The 27726-nt window shown below is 42.6% G+C and overlaps 1 protein-coding gene across 13 annotated transcripts in view; it reads left to right on the top strand.

The window, feature by feature from the left end:
* The window catches only part of Atxn1 (ataxin 1), a 423758-nt gene that overhangs the window by 176963 nt on the left and 219069 nt on the right, over nucleotides 1-27726 (top strand). Inside the window, exon 5 of one of the 13 annotated variants that reach the window (XM_031359324.1) lies at nucleotides 939-1218. The exons of the other annotated variants lie outside the window; for them this stretch is intronic. The gene's annotated coding sequence lies outside the window, so the exon portion shown is untranslated. The remainder of the gene's footprint in view (nucleotides 1-938; nucleotides 1219-27726) is intronic. 13 annotated transcript variants of the gene reach the window in all.

The raw sequence follows: 27726 nt of genomic DNA, 5'->3' as shown, positions 1-27726 counted from the left end.
AGGCAAGGGAGGAGGTTTCTATACTCTGCTTCTAATAGCACCCAGTATTAGACTATCTTTCAAGTTGACTCTCAGAGATAGGACCTACATTTTCTCAAAGGGAGATTCCACTAAATAGTGATTGCAGTGCTAAAGCATCCCAGGGTATTAGTTAACCAGAAAGGGGAACATTGGGAAGGAACTTAGGAATGGGAGGGTTCACATAGAATTATGAATATGGTTCTATAATAAAATGGAAGAAACTGAATTCAATAAAAATGGCAGGAAATGCATGCACTGGGAAATAAATGACATTTGGCATCAGAAATTCTGGCTTCAAATTTTAGATTTTAGGACCAAGGCTATAGCTCAGTGGGAGAATCCTTGCCTTGAGCCCCAGATTTAATCCAACATTGCCAAAATAACCGTAATAAGAGTAATGCTTTTATCTCCATAATTTGTTAGCCCTGTGACATTAGGGTAGTCAATTAAAATCTGAGAAGTTTTTCTTGTTTTTTTCCTTCTGTTGATCTTAAGATAGATGTAATTATCATGTCTATCTCAGAGGTGTTGAGATGATTAAGCAACATAATGTATTCAGATATATTTTGTGAATCCAAGAGGCCTGCGTTTATCATAGCTCTAGAAACCTGCCTTGATTTTATGGTATGGAGTGAGGCTTGGGTATTCACAAACAGGTGTAACACAAAGAGTCATCCACACAGAAGAAAGACCCATCCTGTAAAAATTATAAAATAGGCACACATTACTTCTCTTTCTGCTCCTTATTTTCCTGACCCAGATGGTGTATGTTTATAGAGTTTTTCTGAAGGACTCTGGCAAGCTGCACAGTTCATTGTCCACCCTCCACTGAGTTTTAGGAGAAATTACTTGGTAGTAAATACCGCCTGTGAGCACACTACCATGAACGGACTAAAGAGAAGCCTTCCTTCATTCAGGAACCCTAACTTGGAAAGAAACCGACAGAGGATAAAGAACAAGCATGGCCCCAGTGAGACTCTGAGCTCTGCAGGGAGGCAGGGAGGAAAGAGACCTCCCCAGGCATGTGGCTCCTCTGCTAGCTTCATGCCTCAGCCTAGCTTCTGCCCCCGAATCACAGACTCTTCCAAGTGTCTGCTTGGGTTTCCTTTCCTGAGCTTTTCATCTTAATCTCCTGAAGAATCCAAAGAGAGGAAGTCAACTGGATTATCTGCTGCTTGCCCATATTCGCATGCAAGGGTGAGTGGAACACACTCTGTTTATCAACTGGGCTAACGTGAAGATGGAGCTGTGTGCTCAGGAGCATATCTGGGGATGCAGTCATGAATACATGTGTCTGTGAGTGAGTGCCCACAGACGTGTCATGGCAGCCTCATTAACATGGAAAAGACACCCTGACATTAATTAGGAGGTGTGATAGGAACAATGACAGAAGAGCACTTTGGGCATTGCCTGTGATTGCCAGGATGATGTAACCAACCGTGTGCAGCAGCAAGAACTCGCTTGCTCATTCTTGGGAAGAGCAGTGGGAGGTGAACATGAACATGTTCAAATGTTCAGATGTGGATCCTGTACAGGAAGGCTGTGAGTTTCCAATGTGTGCCTGCTTGCTTGCAACTCAGAGTGTGATTCGTGGCAGAACCTGTGCCCTGTCGTTTGTTTAGTATTCCCAGGGATGTGTGTAGGGCTGAGCTATTGCACTCAGAAGAGAACAGCTGTGTTTAGAAATTATGGTAGAAATAGCACAGGAAAATTGAATTAAGAGAAGATACCCAGAGAGTCCATCTCTGATGGATGATATTTCTTACCTGATCTCCATCGTTCCCTATGAGGGAATAAAAACTAGGAAATTGGGTTTGAAAAAATGGATTAAGACAAATGTCTACTCGGGATTTTTTGACCTTAGCTGATTCCAGTTTTACTAGAACCATGTAAAGAATCCACATTCTCACGTCAAATACTTCTGAAGTGTGCCCACAGTCTTTGATTTCAATACATGGTTTTCTAAAATGCAGGAGTGGTGTGTACTTACGGAGCATTCGTCTCCAAATATCTGCTTAGTTTGTCTCTGAGTGTGTTGCACACTCACTCAGTTATTTTAGAGAGCAATAGAGTAAAGAGAACACAACACTCTCTGGTCTCCAGAAAGTCTTATTTGTGTACCTTTGTAAAGATCACTGGGTGATGGACACTGATGTCCACTAGGTGTAGGACACTGTGATGGACTGTGTGATGAACACCAGGCACCGGGTGATGACCACTGTGTGATGTTCCCATTTGGACTATCGAGATTGTGTGCATACATATGGCGGCTCTGAAGCACATCAACAAAGAAATTACTTCATCTGTGGCTATGACTCTCAACACCTAGGACAAAGATACAAAAGTGACTTGTTAAAGAAATACCTGGATGATGAGTTCATCATTAAGGTAGACACAAAGGGTCAATATAGAAAGACACAGAACATGTGGTCAGTTCTGCTGGAAAGGCCCCAGTAACCTAGCTGAGGCTCAGAACAACCTGTCAGGAAATACATGTGAGACCATAGCACAGAGGGAAAAAAAATGTCCATAAGCCCATCCTGCTACAAATCTATTGGGAATAGGACAACTGTTCCTTACAGAAGACTTCCACTTCCTAAAAATGGAATGAAGGAGCCAGAAAATGATCCCTCAGAATCTGTGGCAGTTGTAATTCCCGCAGGAAAGTTCTAGTGAGGGGTAATAAAGTGAGTGTGTGTGGGCGGGGGCGGGGAGAAGCACACTGGACGAGTTTCAAGTCATCTCTACCCCAAGTGCAGTCAGTACACAGAGAAATGAATTGCTTCCTTGTGGAGTATCCTGACAGACAAGGCCTTTACTGAATCCTATGGGGTAATATCACCAGGGAAACACACACACACACACACACACACACACACACACACACACACACACACACACACACACACACACACACACACACTGAACTCTTGACATGAAGCATAGAGAAAAACATATAGAAGGCCTCCCACAGTATCCTCCCTAGTAATGTAGAATCAAAAGAAAATGCCAGACAGGGATTAGGATGTGCCTCCATCAGTAAAGCACTTACCTAGCATAAAGGAAGCTCTGGGTTGAGTTCCATTCTTGGAACTGTATAAACTGGGCATGATAGCACCTACCTATAAACTGGATAATTTGGAGATAGGAGCAGGAAGTTCAGCAGTCCAAGGTCACCCTTGGCTACATAGTGAGTTCAAGACTAACTTGGGATATATGTGACTCTACTCTGTATGTGGTGGGGGTGGGTATAGACAGAGCCAAATGAAAGGCCCTTTTAAAAAAATAACTGATAACTTATGTTTCAAAATATTAGAGTCTTTAAAAAGTAATGAAGATGGACTGGAGAGATGGCTCAGAGGTTAAGAACCTTGGCTGCTCTTCCAAAGGACTCCAGTTTTGATTCCTAGCATCTCTGTGGTAGCTCACAACTATAATTCCAGCTCTGGGAGATCCAATGCCCTCTCCTTGGCAGTGGCACTTGACACATGTGATGTGCATACATACATACATGCTGGCAAAACACCCTTATATAGACTATTTTTAAAGGAAGAATTGAAAAATGCTCACAATAGATGGAAGACAAGGGTCATGACAATGTAGTGTCATCTAGGGAATCCTGGATGGGTCTTTAATGAGAGAAAGCTGTCCTAGAGAAGAGCTGATGAAGTCCTAGTGATGCTCACAGTATAGCTAGTATAGTACTGACTGAGGCTAGCTCTCCAATTTTGATTCATTTTCTATGGTGTTGATGTTAACATACAGGGAGTCCGAGAGGAGGGCCTAAAGGGGCCCTGCTAACTCTGCCTCCTGTGGTAATCTCCATTCTTGGTTTTGAGGGATGGAGCTAAAAAGTCGATGAAAACAGTTTTCTAAGAAATAATGATAGGCTGTAACTATATACGACAGGGAACTGGTGAGGGCAGGAACAACCTCAGATGCAGCTGATGGGAAGAAGAACGAGAAACGGGAGGAAATGGAAGTCCTGGACCAGTTTCCTGTGAGAAGCAAAACTATTTGCTCACCTTGAAGGGAGGTAGAGTTTGTGGGCAGAGCTCACTCTCACTCCTGAGGCAGGAGGGACAAAGGGTTAAGGAAGGTGGGAGATGGTCTATGCTGGATGGATTAGAGATTGGGAGCGATTGTGTTTTGCTGAAGGTCAGTGGGAAAAAAAAGGTCCACAGCTGTGTGAGGCAGAAGATCATTAACAGCAGACAGAAGGAGGCTGGAGAGCTGGCTCAGTACTTAAGAGAACTTGTTCTTATGGAAGACCTGGGTTCAAATCCTAGGACTCACATGGTAGTTCATAACCAGCCAAAACTCCAGTTCCAGGAAATCTGATGCCCTCTTCTGACCTTTCTGGGCAACAGGTATGCATGTGGTATATATGCATCTATGCAGACAAAATACTCCTACATAACATAAAAGTGAGTAAGTCTAAGAAATTTTAAATTGCCTGGTATAAGAGCTCAGCAACAATGGGCAGGTGGAGAAGTGTTATGGATTCTTATTTAGGAAAGTGATACAGGGGAATGGTACTGGTCTAGGGCTTTGCTTTACAGTGGAATAAACCTACCATAAACTCAATAAACCCATAGGCAGGTAAACACTGTTGAGAGCCACTTAATTCACCTAATCTTTGGAGCATGACCTACTGTGTTGTATGGATTGTTACTGCCCTACAGGGAGGCATTGGGGAAGAGTTGGAATGGGTGAGTTAAGTGTTAAGAAGAGCTCGTGGCAGCCTGTTCATTTGGAGCAGGGACTGAAAAAGAAAGAAGAGGCAACATTCCATAAAGCACTTCAAAGAAGCGGACACATAGAACTTTACAACTGGTGGTTTTGAAAAATGGAGAAAGATCAAAGATAATTCCTGGGGTCTTGAAAATTGTGTTCATGATTAGACTAATACGTTCAAAAGATATGTGAGTGCTAATATTGGTGAGTAATGTAGGTTGATGATGAATATTTAGAGAGGGGGGAGGGGGAAAGAGAGGGAGAGAGGGGGAGAAGGAGAGAGAGAAAGAGAAAGAGAGAGAGAGGGAGAGAGGGAGAGAGAGGGGAGAGGGAGAAAGAGATAGAAAGAGAGAGAAAGGGAGAGAGGGAGAGAGAGGGAGAGAGAGAGGAGAGAGGGAGAGAGAGAAAGAGAGAGAGGGAGAGAGAGAGGGAGAGAGGGGGAGAGAGGGGGAGAGGGGGAGAGGGAGGGAGAGAGAGAAAGAGAAAGAGAGAGAGAGAGAGGGAGAGAGGGGAGAGGGAGAAAGAGATAGAAAGAGAGAGAAAGGGAGAGAGAGAGGGAGAGAGAGGGAGAGAGAAAGAGAGGGAGAGAGAGAGAGAAAGAGTATAAAATTTTCAATGTCTGTGTCCAATAAAAGATGGATCAGAAAGCTCATGGTTTAAGTTGGAAGGACAGTGAGGTGGACCTACAGGATTTCAACCCCACAAATAAAAGGCAAAAGAGGAGGTTTCTGTACTCTGCTTCTAATAGCAGCCATGAACAATATTAGACTATCTTTCAAGTTGACACTTTTTTCCCTGGATAGAGATGTCAAATCTCCTCTTGGCTTCTCCACACAAGCATAAAGGAGACACAGAAACTGTGCAATCACTGTTCTACTTGGGAAAAGCTCACTTATAATCCACTAACACATCAGTCTCAGTCCCAGGGCCCCAGACATACCAAACATGCATGATAAGATGCTATAACTCTAGCTTTCAAAATAGAACAGGTAAAAAAAATGTGTGAGCATGTATATGCTTAAGTTTGAAGCTCCAGCCACTATGGTGACTCTTGAGTTTGTTTTCGATAATCTTTCTCTAGAGGTAAATTCCTAATTAATGGTGTTCAGGGTGGGGTTAACTGTGTCTCTTTCTGATTGCTTGGACCTGTCCATTTTTTCTGGATTGTTAAGGAAGTTTCCCTGTAGCTTTGACCTCTTGCTTTTGACAGTCATGTTTCAGTGCTAGTGCAAGGATGACAATATTATAGTTATTTTTAATCTCTGTGACAAGCTAGAAGCAGCTCCAGCAGAAGTTATTAAACATAATTAGACTTAGTTTGAAGGACAAATGGCTGGGCACTGTGGGTGTCATCAGGTCACGGGTAGCACCTGTGGTGTGTTGACCTTGATTTGGGCTTACCAGTGACTGGGTCTACATTTTGAGAGTTTCGAAAGGTGACTAAGACATTCCACTCTGTTCCCAACATCACATTACACTTTGACAATTAAATTCTTTTGCCTTACTTGATTTCAATTATGCTGAATAAACATTTTGTTAACAGCAGACAACTGAAAGAACATTAGCCTCTTCTATAGTTAGCTCTAGCTGGAAATTGCTTGATAATCTTCAAGGTAAAAACTGGGGAAGGGGAACTGGAGAAATAGCTCAGCTCTCAAGAGCACAGACTGCTTCTGCAGAAGACTGGGGTTGGGTTCTTGGCACTTAGATGAGACAGTGCACACTTCAGTTTCAAGAGATCTAACACCTTCTTTGGCCTCCTTGGTTCCTGCACTTACATGCACATATCCCACACGTATACACACGATTTAAAAAAATACAAAAATAAATATTTTTTTTCTCAAAAATTCAATTGTGAGGTCTCTATCCTGCAAGCGCTAATGTGGCTTGGCTTTACTCAGTGTCCAGGATCAGGTTCTCTCAGGGTGTCATGACCATAGATGCAGCTAGAGAAGTTCTAGTGCCAACCAGAATTTGACCACTGAGTACAGCCTTTATAACATGCAGACGTCAACATAAAAAAACCCCACCCTTTTCATGATGAGAAGTCTCCACGAGCTGCAAATTGTCTGGGGTTGTATTTAAAACATGGCCAAGCCAGCATTGTGCCATACAGTGAGAATCGATGTTTTATGAGCAAGGTTAAAAAAAAAAAAAAAAAAAAAAAGGATTCCCATCTTTTGTGGCCTGGACATTGACAATCGCAAAACAAGCCCGTGAAATGGCCTCCAGGCTTCATGTGGAAGCAGATACATGGAAACAGGCAGAATAAAGGCTCCTTTATGTGCTTTTAAACTAACGTATTGAGTTCAGTATTTTTTCACAGGGAACATATTTTCAAGCTGTAGTGGCAGTCAGTGGCTCCCTGTAAAATTTCTATAGAAAAGGCTTTGCCTAAGCATTCTCTCCACAGTTACCTGAAGGCTGGCAGTTTCCCTCTTGTCTCAGAGTGCCTTGTAAATATAGTGCATTTGTCACAGTGGACATCTCGTTTACTTTGGGGCTTAGTTTGAAAGGAGTGAATGAAGCACGTACAAGACAGGTACTAAAGATTCAGGGAAGCGGTTTGGAGTTACTGACATAGACTTTACTAGTTAGAGGTCAAAGAAGCCTCACTGTGTAACCTCTATCCACCTTGTAAGGACCAGAAAGCCTCTGGACCCATCCTTTAACAAAAGATGGCACCTGGCCACCAAACAGAGGCACATCATCAAAGCGCACCTATGCCCTTGGGTTCTCCTAGATAAATAATGAAAGAAGGAGTCAGGCAGTGATGGTGCATGCCTTTAATCCCAGCACTTGGAAGGCAGAGGTAGGCAGATTTCTGAGTTCAAGGCCAGCCTGTTCTACAGAGTGAGTTCCAGGACAGCCAGGGCTACACAGAAAAAACCCTGTCTCGAAAGAAAAAAGAAAAGAAAAGAAAAGAAAAGAAAAGAGAGAGAGGGAGAAGGAAAGAAAGAGAGAAAGAAAGGCATAGACACCAGAAAACTGTACTGGGAAGAGCAAGAAAGTACCAGAAGCTATCTTAGAATTACACTAAACCCACTTAAAATTGCATTTGAATTCAGAATTTTTACTGTGCTCCTGACAATTCAGCACTGATCTAAGAGCAGGGTAGTTATAGATCAAGGCTGAGTCAGTTGCCAGCTCTTCTTGGCTCTTGTCTTTCCTTCTGGGGTCTCTCTTTTTTTCTCTTGAAAAGTAAATGGGCCCAGGTGTGGCAGTGTGTGCCTTCAATCCAAGCAGAGAGATACAGCTAGAATTGCTGTAAGTTTGAGGCCAGCCTGGTCTATGGAGAGTTTCAAGCCAGTGAGGACAGACCCTGGCTCTAAATAAGTTAGTCAGCACCATAAATGAATGAAGCAAACAAGCTAGATTCTCTCAAGTTCGTGGGATGTCACATCTGTGTATTTATATACACATCCATCCATCCATCCATCCATACATACATACATACATACATACACCACATATACACACCACATACCACATATATACCATACCACACACAGATACACATACACACATATACAATATGTACATACACACAATACCACATACCACACACAGATACACACCACATACATACCATACACAGACACACAGAGACCATATACATACACATCATACATATATATATACCACACAAACACACACACACATACACATACAGGTACCACATACATACATACGCACACACACACACACACACACACACACGATATGACCTACTTTCTTCTGGAGAGCAAATATTTATGAATACTGAATCTGCTTGTAGAATCTGAAAATAACAGGAGAGTGCCTTTTCAGGAAGGGGAAATAACTGGGAGAAAAATGTCCAGGAGCAATGACAGAAATCCTTTCTTTCCCTTCGGATCTCTGAGATACTAAGAACTCTAGTAGCTTAGGGTGCTACAGGGAGGCCAGTGGTTTTAGCCGTGGTTTCCCGGTTTCCCAGCTAGGGAAAGATTGGGAAAGCTCTGTAGTCATGAGGGAAGTAGAATGCATATAAAATAAAAACCTATGTGGTGTCTGTCACCTGCAATTCTAGCCCATGGGGTGAGGGGGATCAGGAGTTCAAGACCACCTTAGCTACCTTACTTTTTGACAAGCTGGGGATACATGAGCATGAGACGTCTGTCCCAAGACACAAGAATGACGAGGCCTTTAGAGCTGTGGCTTAGCAAAAGGCTTGCCACTTAATCAGAAGGACCTGAGTTTTAGTCCCAAGCTTCCAGTTGGTATGGTGGCATACTCTTGAATTCTAGATCAGGGAATGCTAGGATAGGAGGATCATTGGGCCTCACTAGCCAGTTCCTCTAGTTGAATCAGTGAGCTCCAGATTCTCTCTCCAGTGGGAGACCCTGTCTCAAAAACTAAAGTGAGGGGCCTTTGAGGAAAACACGTGACAGTTACCTCTAGCATTTATATGAATGCAAATGTGTGCACGTGCACCCACATAGCTACATACACATGTGAACACATTCATAAGTATATGGCACACATGCAATACCGAGACCAAAGTAGAATTATAAAATCTCGGCAGTATAGGGCTTATTGTCATTCAAAGTAGCTGAGCACAGAGGGTGCTTTTCTGTGGTGGTGGGGGTGGGAGGGCCAGGGCAGGAGCAGCAAACTGCCTAGCTCTTCATGATATGGTGACAAGAAAGGTTTCTTTTTTTGGTCATGTTACAGTTAACTGGGATAGTGGGGGGTCTCCAGCCATAGTGAGGTGCATTTATGAGGGAGCAGTTTCCAGACCCAGGATCTTTTCCTCTCGTGGATCTGATCTGTTGAGCCATTTCTTGGGTGTTGGAAGAACTCAAGCATCTTTGGCAGCTGGAGGAAGAGATGGAATTGGCAGACATTACCCACATGGATGTAGCTAGCCACAGGAAGCTGGGGAAATGTCAGCTGTATATCAAAGAAATCAAGGAAGCTGGATTGCTGGACACCTCACCAGCATCCTTCAAGACCAGATAACTTCCTGGCTCAACACCCTTCACACCCACTGGCCAGTTTATCAGAACATCACAGCTCTATTCCAGGTATATCAGAGCCCACTCTGCTTCTGTTGCCAGGATTCTCCATCTTTCAAGGCATCTGTATCTGAATTTCCCCTCCTCTGTATTATCTATTAGGAGGAGAGGGCAGCTCTACATACAAGCTTTTCCAAATGCCACTGCTGACACATGTCCCAAATGCTGGCTTTGGAGGGAAGTCCTACCTGTTTTCTAGCCTTCCTGTTATCTAGCCCTCCTCCCTCCTGTTGGTCAGGAACCTCCCTGTCCCTCTTACCCTTCTCCTTTTCTCCCTCTTTCTCTTTCTTTCTTCCTTCTCCTATTCCTTGCTTTCTCCTCTTCCTCTTCCTTCCCTTCTCCATCTTCTCCCTTTTCTTCCTCCTTTTTCTCCTCTTCTCATTAAGAGCTGGTTCCTTTTCGTAGTTAGGTTTACCATATCCCAGTGGAATTCCTCCCACTATCCCAGTCCTCAGCATCTGTGACATGTTAGCATTTGCATCCTATGCTTTAGGATCGGGCTGACCTCCAGTCTACTCTTTGTATCTGCCACCAAAACTGCAGGAAAGCTTTATGGATGTGAAGTTTTGGCTAGGCTTTGTTTGCCAGGCAACTGAACACAAGATGAGGACGTGGAGGAGAGGGTGTCAAGGTTCACTATATAAGGTTATTGTCTCACATGTTTTCATATGTCTGGGAGGGAAACTATTTAGATCCTGTAAAAATCAGAGTGAGATCAGTGGATGTCCAGCAAAGAGCTTCTTGCTCAAATTCCCTGACCAGCACAGAAGTAGCATGCCCAGGAACAGTGTGCTTGAGAGTTCTTTGTCCGGGACTACACCTGCATGTATATTCCCTGTCTCTTGATCACCTTCCTATAGAAGCAGGCACCAGTTACAGCAGGATTTCCCTGTAAAATGAGCTTGGAGCTCCTAGTAACTGATCTACAAATGAACTTTCTGTACACGACTCATTCATAAATCGAGGCTGGCCTGTCCCAGGCGTGTTGTTCAGAGATAGCATTTATCTGGGCTTCATCAATATGAGCTTGTCAACCTGACTTATGTGTACTTTCCTCTGCCCTCATTTTTGATGATAGCCTTGCCTTTAAAACTTAATAGTCTCTTTCTGTTTGGAGAAACATTCCCTTTTGGAGGGCCTTCAAATGCTCTCATGAATCGGAATAGTGATTTCATTTTATCTCGCAATTTATCTTTAGTAGGGCTCACAGCTAAGAACAGCTTTTATACACAGGCAAAGGAGAAACTGTAGAAAAATGGCAAGCTATTGAAAAAAATGAAAAGGAAAAAAAGGACATTTTTCTGGTATTATAAATGATTAAGGAACTCTGAAGTTTATAATTCTTTATATGTGTGTGCGTATGTGCACGAGTTTATGTGTCCTGTAGAACGGAACAGTCCAAACCGTCAAAGCGAAGTAGCTAATTACCATAAAAGTTGTGAGCATCCTATAGTGTGTTGACATGGAGACAGAATTCACTGATCTCTTCCCTTGGTTTTTATACATCCCATGAGTCTGTAGGAGTTAACTTCCAGGATACACACTTTGTTTACTCCTGATCTGTGAGTGGGAGCAGACATACTCTTTACTGCATCAGGCTATAAAGTAAGATAGCGTTGAACCTCGGTTCCAGGGATGTTCCCCTTAGGAAATTTCCTCTCCACGTACAAATCAAACTTTCCCATTGTTAGCCGAGCAGCTGACAGAGGATGATCACAAATGTTGCTGACATGGTTCTGGGAAAAGGTAGAAAGAGAAGGTAGGGATGATGCAAGCTTGTCAGAAAGCAAAGCTGTCAGAGATAGTGCTTCCGAGTTGCAAAGAGTACTTTGCTGCCCCCCCCCCCGCACCCCTGCAGCAGTAAGACACATTTCCTCAGCCTGTTATTCTGACTTGCACTGGCAGAGTCAGACGATAAAGCCGCTGTAGTTAAAATCGAGTGAATAGAAGTCATAGTTAATGGCCTTTCCTTTCTGTATTTAAAACAATACTGCAAGCCTGTGCAAGAAGCATCCAATTTGATGCGTTTTGTTGTATCTTTTGATGGCTCATTGCTACTGTCAGAACTGTGAGGATAATTTCGATGTCAAACAGCTCTTTTCCATCTCCAGTTGGTGATCATCCTCCCGGCACTGTCTTCGTAGACTGCAAGTCACCTTTGTGTTTAATGTTCACTAATTGGCAAATACCTTTATAAAGGGTTTTGCAGAAATTGAATTGCGAAGGTGTGGCTTAATACGAAGAAGCATACATATGCATGAGCATGAACCGAAAGCGACTTTATGAGCCGAAGAGCAACACTGTTTAAAGTGGGGCATTAAAATGAGATACTCTTACATTACATTATCCTGAGCATCAGATGCTAAAGCACATATACAAGACAGCTTACATATTCTCTAAACTACATTGGCTGCTTTGAGAGCTGCTATAAAAGTAACCTCAGTGTATTGGCGTGACCTGAAATTGTAAAATGCCAACAGCATCCATTAATTAAGGGGGACATCTAGGGAATGGGGAGATGGCTCAGTGGGTAGGAATGAGTTTTTGCACAAGCATGAGAACCTGAGTTCAAATCCCAGGCACCTAGTAAAAAAGCAGGATGACGTCACAGTTATCATAACCCCAGGGCTGCAAGTTGGGAGACTGGCTGGAGGTTGCTTGCTAGCAGCCTAGCTCCAAGTTAGTGAATGTGTCTCAAGTGGAAGGGATGATAGAGCTGGATACCCACATCCTCTTTGGACCGTCCTGCATGTACAGGCATGTTAGTACACATACCTGTATATACATGTCTATTTACCATACACACATAATTTAAATGAAAGAAGCCATCACTTAAATCCCATATTTTGTCGTCTGACTCTTTTTAAACACAAACCAAACAAGGCATTGTATTTTGTATTTGGATACAAAAAAATAACCATGAAATATGAAGAATAACGTATAAATCATTAAGCCACATAGATCAATAATTTATAACAATCCCAAGTTTATAAGTTTCCAGGCCATTTTTTTCATTTAAAATTTTTATTTTTTTATTTATATGAGTATACTGTAGCTGTCTTCACACACACCAGAAGAGGGCATCAGATCCCATTATAGATGGTTGTGAGCCATTATGTAGTTGCTGGGAATTGAACTCAGGACCTCTGGAAAAGCAGTTAGTGCTCTTAACCACTGAGCCATCTCTCCAGCCCCATTTAAAATTTAAAAAAATTTTTTTTTTTTTTTTTTTTGGCTTTTCGAAACAGGGTTTCTCTGTATAACCCTGGCAGTCCTGGAACTCACTCTGTAGACTAGGCTGACCTTGAACTCAGAAATCTGCCTGCCTCTGCCTCGCGAGTGCTGGGATTAAAGGCGTGCGCCACCACTGCCCAGCTTATATGTATATGAATGTTTTACCTACATGTCTATGTAATGCATGTAACCCTAGTGACCACAGAGACCAGAGAAAGAGTCAGATCCCCTGAGACTGGAGTTATAGATAGTTGTAAGCTACCGTATGGATGCTGAGAATCAAACCCAGGTCCTCTTCATATGCAGCAAGTGCTCTTAACCATTGAGCCAGCCCCCTAGCCCAAGGTCTTTACTATTATTTTTTATTATTTTGCTTATTACTAGCTCTATATGTGGAATCCTGGATTTCCTGGGTCTTGGAGACCTGCATTTCTCTTTCAGAAGCATCCCCCACAAACACTTTTAGGATCCCATGGCTGTCCGTGTGCTGGTGCTCCAGTTCACTTGCAGATGACACCCATCAAATGGAGCCGACACCTCTTGATGGAAATTGGACCCAGTGGGTTCCTTTACAACCTCCAAATGTGCTTCGCCTCTGCTGGAGTTTCTGCTTTTATTGCTGACACTCTGCTGACCACCAGCACACACGCTGTAAAACATGATGCTTTATCATCTGTTTGGGGGTCTCCAGTGCTGAGCACTTTATGAAGAGACTTTAACGCTCAGAGACTCTTTATGAGTCCTGCGTACTAAAATGCTTTACCTGGAAATTCTTTGAGGAATGCTTTCATATTTAATTTCTGGAGGCTTCCAATAACAAAGGCAGGTCTTTTATTGTCCTTTCTATTTCTTGTGGCCAAGAGCCACTAGTTCATGTAGGAATTATTAATCTGGCAATGCTTATGATTGGGATTATAATTTTTTTTTGCTAATGAATTGAACTAGCAGCCTTAAAAAAAAAATCAGTATTCCCATAAAGACACTGCTGTTTTTAATGAAGAAGTTTGTTTTCCTGGAACTCAACTGATGGTAGAATGTTAGAGGTGCTTTGTATGCAACTATTGGCAGATTCTCAGATTAAATCAAACCCCTGGTGGAGCATAAGGCATGGCTTCTCAATATTCCCCTTGTAATTTGTTCCCTAAACAATGACATTACCTGTTAGGTTAAGTTTTTCCTCCAGAAACCCTGTCCTCATTGTACGGCCAAGTGAAAAACCAACGCATCAGAAACGCCCTTCAAGGTCCTAGCTTTAAACAGGGTAGGAAAGATTCATCCACCTTAGGGTCATCCAACAGAGATTGCACTAACTGCCAGGCTTATGTGAGGAAAAGAGGTGAAGAAGCAAGGCCGACAGAAGCCAAAGAAAGGAGAAAGGAGAAAACAAAATCCGAATCCATGTGAGACTATCCCCGACGGAAGGTGAAACAGAGCTTTTGATGTTCGTGAGTGCTGCAGTCCACACTGTATACCCCTCTCCCAGGGAGGAGGAGTGTGGTTCTTTCAGTGGATGGAAGTGGGAAGAGGTTGGAGCCGTCAGGATCATCGAAGTTATTGAAATAAGTAAAAAGTACAATGCAGTGCAACTCCCGAAGTAAAGTTTAGAACCTCCCATCACCCTTAAAGGAAATCCTATACCCACTAGCTGCCCCCTTCTCGTTTGCTCCCAGTCTACCCGGTTCAGTGCCTGGCAACCATGAATCTGCTTTTGCTATATATACATTTGCTTATTGCAGTCATTTCACACAAATAGAATCTGTGCTCCGTGTACTCCTGTGACTACCATCTTTCTCCACAGCATGATATTCTCAAGGTGAATCCGCCCTGCAGCAAGCACCACCCCTTGGTTGCAATGGAATACCAGATGATGGCCATTTAGGTCATCTCTACTTCTTTACTCTTCTGGAGGCGTATTCAGAGATTAGTTTCTTTAATTTACTTTTAGATTTGCTTATTACATGAATATGAGTATTTGCCTGTATGCATGTATGGGTGTGTGTATGTATGCATGTGTGTATGTGTGTATGTATGTATGTATGCATACATGCATCTGTGCAGTTTGTATGTACATCACATGTGTGCCCACTTCCCCCAGAGGACAGAAGAGTGTATTGCATCTCCTGAAATCAGTGTTACAGATGATTATGGTGGCACTGGGAGTGAAGTGCATGCCGTTCTCTGCTTAAGCAGCAACTGCTCTTCACATCTCTCCAATCCCCTTGGACTAATTTCTAATCTAGACATGTTTTCGTTTCTCTGTGTAGCCTACTTTTAAGCAGTTATAAATTAAGATAGTAAATGCCCCCCTCAATTTTACACATTTATTTGCTTCGCAGCAGCTGCTTCTTGCCTTTCCCATCTCTCCCCCAAAATAATTTTCGGTGGCTGTAGAAGAGTAATAGCATTCTCTAACTTTTACTAAGCACCAGATGCTCTGCTGAGCATCAAGCAGCTACGGTAAGATTTCTCAGCCGGCCCACACTCCTCAGAGGAACTGAGGCTTAGAGAGGCCGTGGAATGCCTGGTGTCACTTTAGAGAAAGATAGAGTCGCTGTGACTGGGACCAGCATCCCCAGTGCTCTCTGCTGCCTCTCAGCAGTCACATGACCCCAGGCTGTGCACCTGTTCATCTCTTGGAGAATCCTCCTCTATCTATGACAATGACCCGAATTTGAGAATTTGATGCAAAGTAAGGAATGTGATTCAGAGCTGCCCTCCAGGCTGGGAGCAGCTGCACAGCTTCTCCTTTCTGATGCAATGACGAGGAAACATTCCCTCTGTCTGAGAAAGGGAGATCACTTGGCTGGGGTGGGGCTTATCCCAATCCTTCCCTCTGACCTCCTGCCCCTCATACGTGAACATCCATTTTGCTATCCTTGATGGCACAAATGGACCCCCCCATGCACAGGACCGGTGTGTCAACACCCCTTAAGACTTTCAAAATCTTATAGTCATAAAACCTGCAACTCCTCTTATGAGCCACTACTTTGTCTTTTCTCAATGCACATTCTTTTATTTTTACAAATGTCTGGACTGTAACGTGATCATTTGATGTGTATACAGTATACATGGTGTGTAAAGGATCAAATGAAGGTGGTTAATATTTCCATATCCTGAAACATTTCAAGTTCTAGTGATGTGTCTGGGTGTGTGTACCTGCTTGTCTCTGTGTGTAGCATGTGCATGTAATGCCCATGGAAGCCATATCAGCTCTGAAAGCACGGGCAGTTGTAAACTGCTGGATGTGGGTACTGGGAGTCAAACCCAAGTCCTCTGCAGTGAGTGACCTTTAACCACTGAGCTCCCCCTCCCCAGGACACTTTCCAAAAACATCTGATTAACATGTAAAACCTGGAAGATGAGATGTAACTCAGTTGGTAAGGTGCCTACATAGCGAACAAAGTCCTGGTTCAGGCCCCGGTACCATATAAACCAGGTATGGTGATACAAGCTGTATTCCCAGATCTTGAGAGACAGAGGTAGGTTAAAGGCCATCCTTAGTTATATACCATGTTTAAGGCCATCATGGACTGCATGCAACATTGTCTCAAAAACAAAGCAAAAGAAACAATGAACCATAATAACTGTAGTTATTGGGTACATGCCATTTCAGTACACACATACAAACAGTGCTGGCCAAAGTAAGAATGACTGTCATTGTTTCATATTTGGGACTTCTGAATTCCTAGCTTGTAAGAACTCGTAAAATGTAATGTAGGCCTCCACCCTTTCTTTTGTGCAACCCATGGGTCACTCTCCTGGAGTTGTCATGCCCCTGTTCCTTAGTCATTCTGCCTGACCCCTTGGGTGTATGTCTCCCTGCTGGTCTAGATCTCACTGGGAGTTGAAGCCTCTCTGTTCTTTTCCAGTAACTCAGAAGCACGCCGTCCTTTCTGTCAACAACCTTGCAGCTGCTCAGTATCTTTATCTGTTTACCAGAAGATGTCAGTCACACTTGCCACAGGTCAAGTCCAGAGCCAGTCTCTTCAAGACTTACTCTTATCCCTGCTGTCTGCAGAGGGACATCATTCCTCTTGCTTTTTGACAGACCTTCTTGGGAACTCTGATAGAAATGCTTCACCCCTCTTCTCCTCTGGTGTTGTATCCGTTGCTTCCGCAGTGTTAAAGATCAATTTATCCACTCCCTGGTCACTGGTCTCAGAGGACCGAGAGCATCTCCCTCCACAGGGATCTCTATTATCTTCCTCTTCCTCTTCCTCTTCCCTTCTCATTATCTTCACGTTAACTTCAGTTTTCTCTTCAAGTTCTTACTATACCCACTAGCCTCCTTCTAAAAAAAAGAGTGAACACCTTTCTTTAAACTCCTTATCCCTAAACCCTGTTCATTTCTCTACTGTTTCCTTAACTTCCAATTGTTCTGAAACCAGACTCTCTCCTTCTTTATTTCAAATAAGTGTTACCACTGAGGTCTGAGTTGCTAAAATCTCCAGATTGTCTTAGATATTTTCCAAGTATGAGCACTTTCATTTGAGAGAGCAGTCCTGGATATGTAGGTATATAAAAGACATATTACAAATCAAAACCCTACTGATAGTCAGTCATAAAATTTTATTTTTGAACAGTCTTTTGGTGCACATGCGATTTTACCATTTATTACAGCTAAAACCAAGCCTGCATGCTAATGAGATGGGTGTGTTTGATCATTTTCACATAAAGAATGAAATAGTAGATGAATATCTGAGACTTCAGAGTATAGTTGATTCTTACAGTAAGTTTATAAATTAAAGTTAGGGGCACAGTTTGGCTGCATGGTCTGAACCAAAATTGGTCCCCTTAGTTGTGAAGGTATGACCATTGCTCTTGTAATGAGTCAGTTAGTTTTAAGTGTTAGATGGTCCTTTAGGGATGAAGAATATGACAGTATGCAGCTCAGAAGCAAGCCATGGATCTTCCAGTCTCTTCTATCGGATGCACAGGGCATCAGAAGTCAGGAGGGTATTTTTTGAAGGCTAACTGAGCAGGTTATCTGAGTTTTGTTTATTGTTTCTTTAAAACTCTTGAGGGTGGATATCTAGATGTATGCAGAGTGCACAAGGCCTTGAGTTCAATCCCCAGTATTAGTGTACATTTGTAATCCCAGCATAGGGGAAGTGGAAGCAGGAGGATCAGGAGTTCAAGGTCATCCTCAGCCACACAGCAAGTTGTAAGTCATTTTCTCTTACAGGCAGTCTTTCCTCTTTAAAAAGTAAATACTTAGCCGGGCAGTGGTGGCACAAGCTTTTAATCCCAGCACTTGGGAGGCAGAGGCAGGTAGATTTCTGAGTTCGAAGCCAGCCTGGTCTACAGAGTGAGTTCCAGGACAGCCAGGGATACACAGAGAAACCCTGTCTCAAAAAATACCAAAAAATTAAAAATAAAAATAAAAAATAAATAAAAAATAAACCCTCTATTTATATTTTGTTTTTATTTTTTTGTGACTGGGTTTTACTTTGTAGCCTAGGCTGGTCTGGAACTCACTACTATAACCCAGAAGGCTAGCCCCAACTCAGGACAATTCTCCTGCTTCAACCTCCTGAGTATCTGGGATTAGAGGAAATTAGCAGCATACTTGCTTTATTTTTTTTTTCAATTTTGTTATTAGTCCTTTGAGTTTTTGTAAGATATATTTTGGTCTTATTTACCCCCTCCTGAAAGTCTTCCCAGATCCATGCCTGTCTTCCCTACCCACCCAACTCTGTGTCCTGTCCTGTGCTGTCTTTAACCCTTTCTGTGCTCCTTTCTCCTGTTCACAGAGGAGAAAGGAATGATCAATTAGAAATTTTCAAAGGTTAAGCCCGATGTTTGCTATATTCTTGGATGTGTGGCCGTGCACTAGAGTGATGTCATATCAGGGTCCATGACCTTAAAGGAAACTGGTTCTCTCTCTCCCATCAGCCATTGGTTGCCAATAGCTCCTTATCTATGAGTGGGGCTCCATGCCCACCCCTGTCTCTCTGCTGAGGTTCTGTATGGCTGGGACTGGCTGTCACAACAACTGTGAGTTCATATGTGCAGCTGCCCTGCCATGTCTGGAAACTCTATACCCTTGAATTTCAGAATCCCTGTTCCTCCATCTCAGAAAAGCACCTGAAAGCCAACAAACAATAGTCAAGAAGGTCATGGTAAGGAGGCAACCCCTGCCACCTGTCAGTGGTAAGTGTATCTTTCAGAGGTTCCTGCTAGTCCCTACTTGACAGAAGAGCTGAGGAACATGGAACTTTTCTACAAGAATCTCTGGAAGAGGTAAAATAGGAAGAGCCAGGGATCTTTAAGCAGCAATGACCGCCCGGCCCTGGCCATTGCTCCCTGCCTGTCTCCAAAAGTTGAGAGGACAAGAAGGGACATGGCATGGCAAACATGTCTCCGTTTCCTTCTCATCATAACTTCATTAGAGCACAAGTATATTAAATCTTTTTTCTAGATTGATATAGTAGAGAGCACTTATTTTTTATTGATATAGAATTTGTTCCATACAATGTAATTCTGATTACAGTTCCCTCCCCTGACTCCACCCAGATCCTCCTCCACGCATCACCCATCCAAATATACACTATTATTGCTGGGCACTAATCCCGGCACGTAGGAGACAGACACAGGAGGATGATTACCAGTTCAAACCAGCCTGACCCACATAGCAAGGTCAGCAAAGGCATGCTCACCCAGTCAGGTAGTTACCCAAGAGGCTGAGGCAGGAGGATTTCTATGAGGTTAGGCCTAGCATTCTGGGTTGCAAAAGGGAGCTTCAAGACAGAGTAGGCTACAGCGTAAGTAAGGCCTGTCTCAGAAACAGCAGTAAGGCCTGTCTCAGAGACAGCAGTAAGGCCTGTCTCAGAGACAGCAGTAAGGCCTGTCTCAGAGACAGCAGTAAGGCCTTTCTCAGAAACAGCAGTAAGGCCTGTCTCAGAGACAGCAGTAAGGCCTGTCTCAGAAACAGAAACAGCAGTAAGGCCTGTCTCAGAGACAGCAGTAAGGCCCTGGACAGAAAAGCTCCAAACATTCTAAGCTATCTCAATGTTAAAAGCAACAGACTGTCCAGAATTAAACAGCTCACTTTGTTCGTGCCACCATCTTTTTTGGTTTTGGTTTTGGTTTTGAAACAATTTTGACTTAAATCAATAAAAATCTAGAAGCACATGAAATTTTTTGCCAAATTAGAAATGTTCCTGTTTTTTCTTTCTTATATAGAGGCAAGCACTATTATTTTCTCGCAGGCATGTTGGGTGATATTTTATAACTATATAATCAATAATTCTGTGTTTGGGTCTGGTGAGATTGCGCAGGGGGTAAAGGCACTTTGGGTCTTATGACCCAAGTTCAATCCCTGGGACCTACATGTGGAAGAAGAGAACAAACTCCAATAAAACACACACACACACACAACACACACACTCTCACACACTCACACACTTGCACATTCACATTTACATATACATACACACACTCACTCATTCACATTTACATATCCATACACACACACACATACACACATACAGACACACACACAGACACACATACACACTCACTCACTCACTCACTGACACATGCATATCCCAAACAAAAACTTTAACAATTCTTTTTAATTCTCTCTTTTAAGAGACATGTAACTTTCCATGTGCCTCACACAATGTTCCTTTCTTTACAGTGTGTCGAACTTGCTTAGTCAGAACCTAGCACCAGCTTTACGTTTTTAGTGTCTAAGTAATATTGTCCTATAGGCTTTGTCATAAGTATTCAGTTGCACATTAGTGGACCTGTTTTTAATTGTTTGAAGTCATTTACTACTATGAACAATGCTTCAAATGAATAACTTCTTAAAAATAGCAAGTGTGCCAGCAAGCCTCTCTGGAGGAGAAATTACCCCAGGGATATTGTTGGATCAAAAGGAATACGTAGTTTTCATCTTGACGAGCCTTGCCAAATCAGCCTCCAGTTTGGCAGGCCTGGCAGCCAGACTCCTGCTAACTCTGCTTGAGTGTGTCTGTCCTCTGTACATGATGCCATGAAGCTCCGTAATCCTTGCCATTTCGAGAGGTGGAAATGGCTCACTTCTTGTGGTTCTCCTTATGGGCTCCTCTGCCTGGAGCTGCCCATTTCTTGGTCGGGTTCCTCCTGCCTGTGGGTCTGGAGAGGCACTTAGCAATGCAGAAAATTACAATGTTTGTCTTAGGATTCTTTTTTTCCACTTCACTTTTCATGTCTCTTTCTTGCATGATTTTCTTTAAAAATTATGTTGTCAGATTCCTTTTGGCTCTATGGCTTTTGACATATTTAGGCCTTCTCCACTGGATAAGTATATTTTTTTAAATTGCCTCATCTTATTAGTACCTTTAAAATAATAACTTTGTTGGGATGTAACTTACTCTGTAGTCCGACTTGGTGGTTTCTTTTTTTATTTGTAGTTACGCAACCATTACCACAGTCTAATGACAGAACATTTTATTATCCCCCAAAGAAACCTTGTATCCAATCAAGCAGTCACTGGCCATGTCCTTCTCCTACAGGCCCGCTGCATGCACTGATCTGCTCCTGATCTCTTGCCTGTGTCTACTCTAGATGACTTAGACATAGGGAACTGCTAGGGTGCATGTGGCATCCTGGGACTGGCTTCTCCCACTTGACATAACACGTTCAAGGCTCTTCCTCAAATGTTTATGTTGCCAATTTTTCATTTGAATTTTTGGTCCTCTGGCTGTTATTCCATGTTGGATGTATACTAAGGATCTAACTATATGGGTTTTGTTTTTCCTAGATGGTAGGAAAAAGATTGTTATTTAAAGTCTCTCTTTCTCTGATAAAATGCAATGCCAACTTTATTATGCATTGAATTGCAGTCTGTTTGGGATTCTACTTGGATTGTCTTGGTTCTGCTAGCCCCTCTGGCTCACAGATACTCTGTTTTACTTTTCAGAGGCATGGCATCTTTCAATGTCTAGTAAGCTAATCTTTCACTGTTTCTTTATACATTATCTTTATGTGTGCTCCTTCCTGTTTATCTTTTTTGAGCTTCAGGATTAGCTTCCTTATAGGTATTTAAACGTTGTATCTAGTTTATATGCTAATTTGGGAAGAAGGGTTTTCTTCCTGCTAACTTCTTGTTCTAGGGCAGGTGTCTGCTGTTATGGCTGTCTTCTCTGTCCATCAACAGTGTTCAATTTTATCGATTCTAACTTATTTTTCTTTAAGTGTATCCCTAGGTATTTTGTATGTTTAATGCTATTAAAAATGGGATATACCATCTAACCAACTACCATTTAGAAAAGGTCATTTTCTCATTTTGCCTTTGTTCTGTTTCCCTGTGGAATTTTCAGATAAAGGTGGTCCATCTCATGTGTTCAGATTTTAGTCATTTAGTATTTACAGGTAACTGATAATTTTGCTGCCTCTTCCCTTGTTTTAAACAATGACAATGACAATGACAACAACAACAACAAAAATCTCGGCTTTCTTTTTCTTATGTAATTAAATTGGCCAGCTCCGTCTGAGCAGTGTTAAGGAACAGAATTTGGGGCATGCTTGCTTGTGTTGCTCCTGGCTTTAATGGGCTCTTTTCATGTTCTGCATTAACAAGAAGGCAGCCCGTGGGGCACAGTACATTTCTATCCAAGTGGCTTTCATGGGGCTTCTAAGGAACAGAGAGCATCTTAGAAATGCCAGATCTGGTGGAATTCTTTGCAGACAGGTAAAACATGCAATGCTGCTTCCCCCATGGTGAGAAAACAGTCTGAATTTTCTTAAAAGTGTATGCATGGGGCATTCATACTGTAAAGGAAGAGCCAGCCATTGGATTTTGATCCCATGCCATCCTTTTGCCAATCAAGTGAGGTTAGGAAAGTATAGAGGTGTGTGGTCCCAAGGCATTCAGTAAAGCTTTGCAAAGGGAGAATAGGGGGGAAAGGAGGGACATTGAGGGGAAAACAGTATGATATTAAAAACATACGCCACTCTCCTGACCTCCAAAGTCAAGCCATGTGACAAACTTGACTAGTTCTAGAACATTACCAAAAACATAGCACAAAACACTCACTGTCAGTAAATGCGATAAAGTCTCAGAAGATGGAAAGAAGAAAATAGCGTGCTGTGTTACCATTTGGGAGCAACGGGAACTAATAAAGAGTTCCAAATATTAAGAAATCACTGGAGAGGAAAGAATTTTTATTGAAACATGTTTACATGTTGATTCTGTTTGATGTTGCCATTAAAAAAAATGTTTTGATCTCTTGCGAAGAAAGCTACACTGAAGAGGTATTTTATGTGCTAAGCTGAACCTGACATTAGCCTGGTAATAATTACTAGGACAGGCTGTCCCTTGTATTAGCAAAACTGGAGAATAAAAGGAGAGATAGTATCAACAGGGGCTTTGATGCTTGTTTAAATTGTCTAACATAAAGACCCTGTGTGTTGTAGTTAGAAACAAAAGGCGTTTAGGCTGACTCTGTAAATTAAAGACATTGATAAAAGCTGTCTGCTAACTACTAGTAACCATCTAAATGACAGACTGAAATGGGGAGAAATCCCTGCAAAGCCAACAGACCTACACACCTGTGCCCTCACCACCCGATCTCATATTGCAACCTTCTTACACACACACACACACACACACACACACACACTGCAGGGATCAATGAGTTCTAAGAGGGTATACTGGGAGTATCTTCCTGATGGTTGAATTTAGTATGATGTTAGAAGGTATATTGAGGACCGTGATGATTAATCTCCATTGTCAATTTGATTAGAGTTGTCATGGAAACCATGAGCATCAGCATCCATCTCTACTTTCCTACTGTGAATGCAGTATGACGGGCTATCTCACACTCTGGCCACCATGCCTGCCAAGATGATGGGCAGTTCAAACCAGGAACCATTAACAACCTTTCTTTCTTATGTCAAGCAATTTGCCCTATTAATTAGAAGGGGAACACAAGAAGAAAACATGAAGGCACTGGAGCCAGAGGCAGCTGGCTCTGCCACTTGCTGGATGTGTGAACTTGACCAGTATGTAGAAGTTTCCAGAGCCCTAGTTTTTATCTACAAGTACTGTCTGTGAATCAAAATGGTCACATGCACTTATTAGAGACACTGTAGACAAAGGGCAGCTGACATGGAGCCTCACAGAGACCAACAAAGTGTTCATAGATGGGCCAGCAGAAAGGATGCCAAGAAGTAGAAGAAAGAATCCCGTGTCTCTTGTACCTCAGTGATATGCAAATGAGAAAAGCATCTTGTTAGGGCCAAAGATGAAGAAGTGGTCATAGGAAATAGATGAGATTCTTGAGATAGTTCATGAAGAACAAGTGAGCAACATACACTGGAAAAGTCTAAGCAGAAAAGGATGACATTTTTAAAGGAGCTTGAAGGAATTTTTTTCAAACCCCAGTGCATTACTTACTTACCTCAGTGGGAGGAAGGACTTCTTATGGATCACAGTTTGGGGCTACAGTCACCATGGTGGGGAGGGCATGGTGATAAGAATGTGAAGCATCAACAATCAGGAAGCAGGAAGAGAGTGACCTGCTGGTACCCAGGTCACTCTCTCCTTTACTTTTGGTCTGGGATGGTAGTCTTTGGGGCGGGGTTACCCACATTCAAGGTGGGTCTTCCTTCCTGTGTTAAAGCTGTTGGAGATGCCCTCGAGTGCTTATAACTGAGGTTGGTTACAGAGGCAGTTCTAAAATCTGTCAAGTTGACAGAGCAGATTGCCGAGCGAAGGTTGGAAGTGAAAAAATATGGCTGACTCTGAGCTATTTAGGGTGGAGAGAGCTTTCAGTGTTTAGTACAGGCGAGTTCAACCTGCCTGGGATTGAGTGAGCCTGGTATAGCTGCTTAGGCTGTGGTTGGATGGTAGAACACCATTAACGTCTGTTAGAATGAAAGAACGTTTTGGATAAACCATGACACCTGTGGGGTGTATGCTTAGAGCCTTGTGGGAGGAAATGAACTTTAAGCCAGGGTAATGATGTCTTCCTGATTCCCTCCAAGTATCAGTGGAGCATTGAGCACATAGCAGGTTTTTAGAAAAAAAAAAAATCCCCAAAACCTTGATGGAATTGAACAAAAGCTATTGTTCTGGTGTAACTGTTCATTATGTGCTTCCCTCGTCTTGTCATTAACTGATCCCTCTTGTGTGGAGTTTATCACCCCTGGTCTCTCACTTAACTGTGTTAAATGAGTGCAGGTTTACAATGTAAACATACTGTAATCTATGAATCATTTGCTACATGAGACTTATTCATCTTCAAAAAGCTTTTGGCAATTTGAGCCCAGCATATCTGGAAAAATCCGGCTTTACAAGGCTACCTTGGTATCCAAGGTGACTTCTTATGGGTAGAAATCATGGGGAAAAAACATTCGTCTAAGCCTCAATGCTTGAGCCCCACCTGCATTTCAGAATTTTCTTGGTAATGGGCCTTTCAAGCCTCCTACCCAGAGAGTTCTAAAAGCTTTTAGCTCTGATCACCTCCAAGCAGAGAAAGAAGCATTTAGAGATGAGGATGCATGCCTAACAATGTGGACAGAATCAGTAGCTGTGGCCTGAGGCTATCAAGAGTCAAGTGAGATCCCTCATGTGGGGGTGGGGTGTCAGATGGGATAAGAGACCACCGTACCTATCATGGACAGTCACTGAAAACCATGAATCCATTTTCAGTTTATCAGAGGTTATTTTCAAGAGCCTACCATGTAGCAGGTGGAATACTACATACTAAGGTAAACAGGACAGAAAATGATCCTGAACCCATGTGTCCTGAGTATTTTTAAAAATTATATTTATTTTAGTTTTCTTGTCTTCGGTGTGTATGTTTATCTATATAGATATATATGTAAATATATATTTATATATGTTTATGTACATATGTACATATGTATATATAAATATATATCTACACATCTCTCTGTGTGTGTGTGTGTGTGTGTGTGTGTGTATGTGTGTGTGTGTGCATGCCACAGTGTTTGTATGGAGGTCAGAAGACAACAACATGTAGGTGTTGGGTTCCCTTCTTCCACCACATAGGTCCTAGGTCATCAAGAAACTGAGGTCATTAGGCTTGGCAGCAAATGCTTTTTATCTACTGAGCCATATGGCCCACAATTCACTGCATTTTAGTTACTGTAGTAAAGATAGAACATGGCTATCCAGTTTGTAGTTCATTGATCTAGGTCATGAAGTAGAGAAGCGCAAAATGACAGCAACATCTGGAGAGGCACTAGCCCCTCCATTCTGAGCCTAGTCTGGGCTGCCATGACCCTGAAGTTTCCTAAACAAGAACAGGAACTAATGCATGTCAGCCAGTTTGTGGGCGGGCAGGGTGTAAAATAATTCCCAAAAGAGAGAATGATGTAATCCAAAGGAAAAATGGATTATAGATCTTCACTAAGCAATCAAAATACCCTTTGAGTCATCTATACTTTGGAATCTGTGTGTGTGTGTGTGTGTGTGTGTGTGTGTGTGTGTGTGTGTGTGTATGCTGGTAAATTTTTAAGACCCAAACTGTTGTTGACATGGCATGGTATCTTGGTGTACTGAAGGACAGTAGGCTAGGAGAAAACGGAAACTCTGCAGCATCTCCAGAAAGATCTGAAGTTCACTTGGTTGTCTATACAGGTGATGTTCAGCCTCCCAAGGCTTTTGGCCCTCTGGGATTTCAGTGGCTTAATATTCTATCATCTGGAGTACATGGTGGAATAACCACATCCTCAGACAGAAGAGCCCAGGCTAAGTTATGCTTGACTAGAATTCAGTATAAGGATAAGTGGAAATTGCATACATGTGAACATTTTAGAGGGCAGATGGGAGCACCCGAAGAAGCCAGCATAGTGCTGGCTCTGATATAAGTGTTCCTCTGAAAGGGTTACCTATTGCAGAAAGCATCAGGGTAGCAGGAAGCCAAAGGCTGATGGGGATGAGTCCCTAAACATCTCATTAGATCGCACCTCTTAAAGGTCTCACTCCCCCTCCATGCTGCCACACTGAGGCCTTCATCTCCCAACATATCAACCCTTGTGAGGCATGACACATCCAGACCACAGCAAGAGCTCCACCCAGAGAAGAGAAGAGAACTTTTCTGCTTTTAGAAAGGACACAGAAGGCACACTGTGAATGGAATTTGCAGCTTCATCTCACCTCTGTTAAAGCCAGCCGTTGCAAAATCTTGTTACTTAGGAAGCAGCCAGGAAGCATTCACACCAAAACACACTTGCTCCTTTTTTGCATGTGTGTAAATGTGTAATATGCCTGGGTATATGTGTGGACTCACATGTGAGGGCACACGTGAGTATATCAGTGCATGTACATGTATATGTGGAGGCTAGAAGTTGACATCAGCTGTCTTCTTCAGTTGCTTTTCACTATACATGCGGAAACAGGGCCTCTCACCTTTGAACCTAAAGGTCATTGACTCAGATTAGCCTACCAACTTGATCTAGGCATCCATATGCTCTCTGTCTCCTTGGGGCCTAGGTATAGAGGCCAGCTGCCATACCTATCACTTGTGTGGCTGCTGTGGACATGAACTCCAGCCCTAAGGTTTTCACAGTAGGTGCCACAGTCTAACTCTAAAACACATTTACTCTTGGTAAGTGGACATCTTGGTCTATCTTCCACAGTTTGAGGGGGCCAGAGAACTCCCCCATTTTATAACCCCACGATGATTTGGCCAGGCAGTCTTGTTGGATGCATATTGTGCTGTTTACAAAAAAAAAA

Source organism: Mastomys coucha, unplaced genomic scaffold (assembly GCF_008632895.1).
Source record: "Mastomys coucha isolate ucsf_1 unplaced genomic scaffold, UCSF_Mcou_1 pScaffold7, whole genome shotgun sequence".
Lineage (NCBI taxonomy): Eukaryota > Metazoa > Chordata > Mammalia > Rodentia > Muridae > Mastomys > Mastomys coucha.
This window is presented reverse-complemented; position numbering and strand designations above follow the sequence as displayed.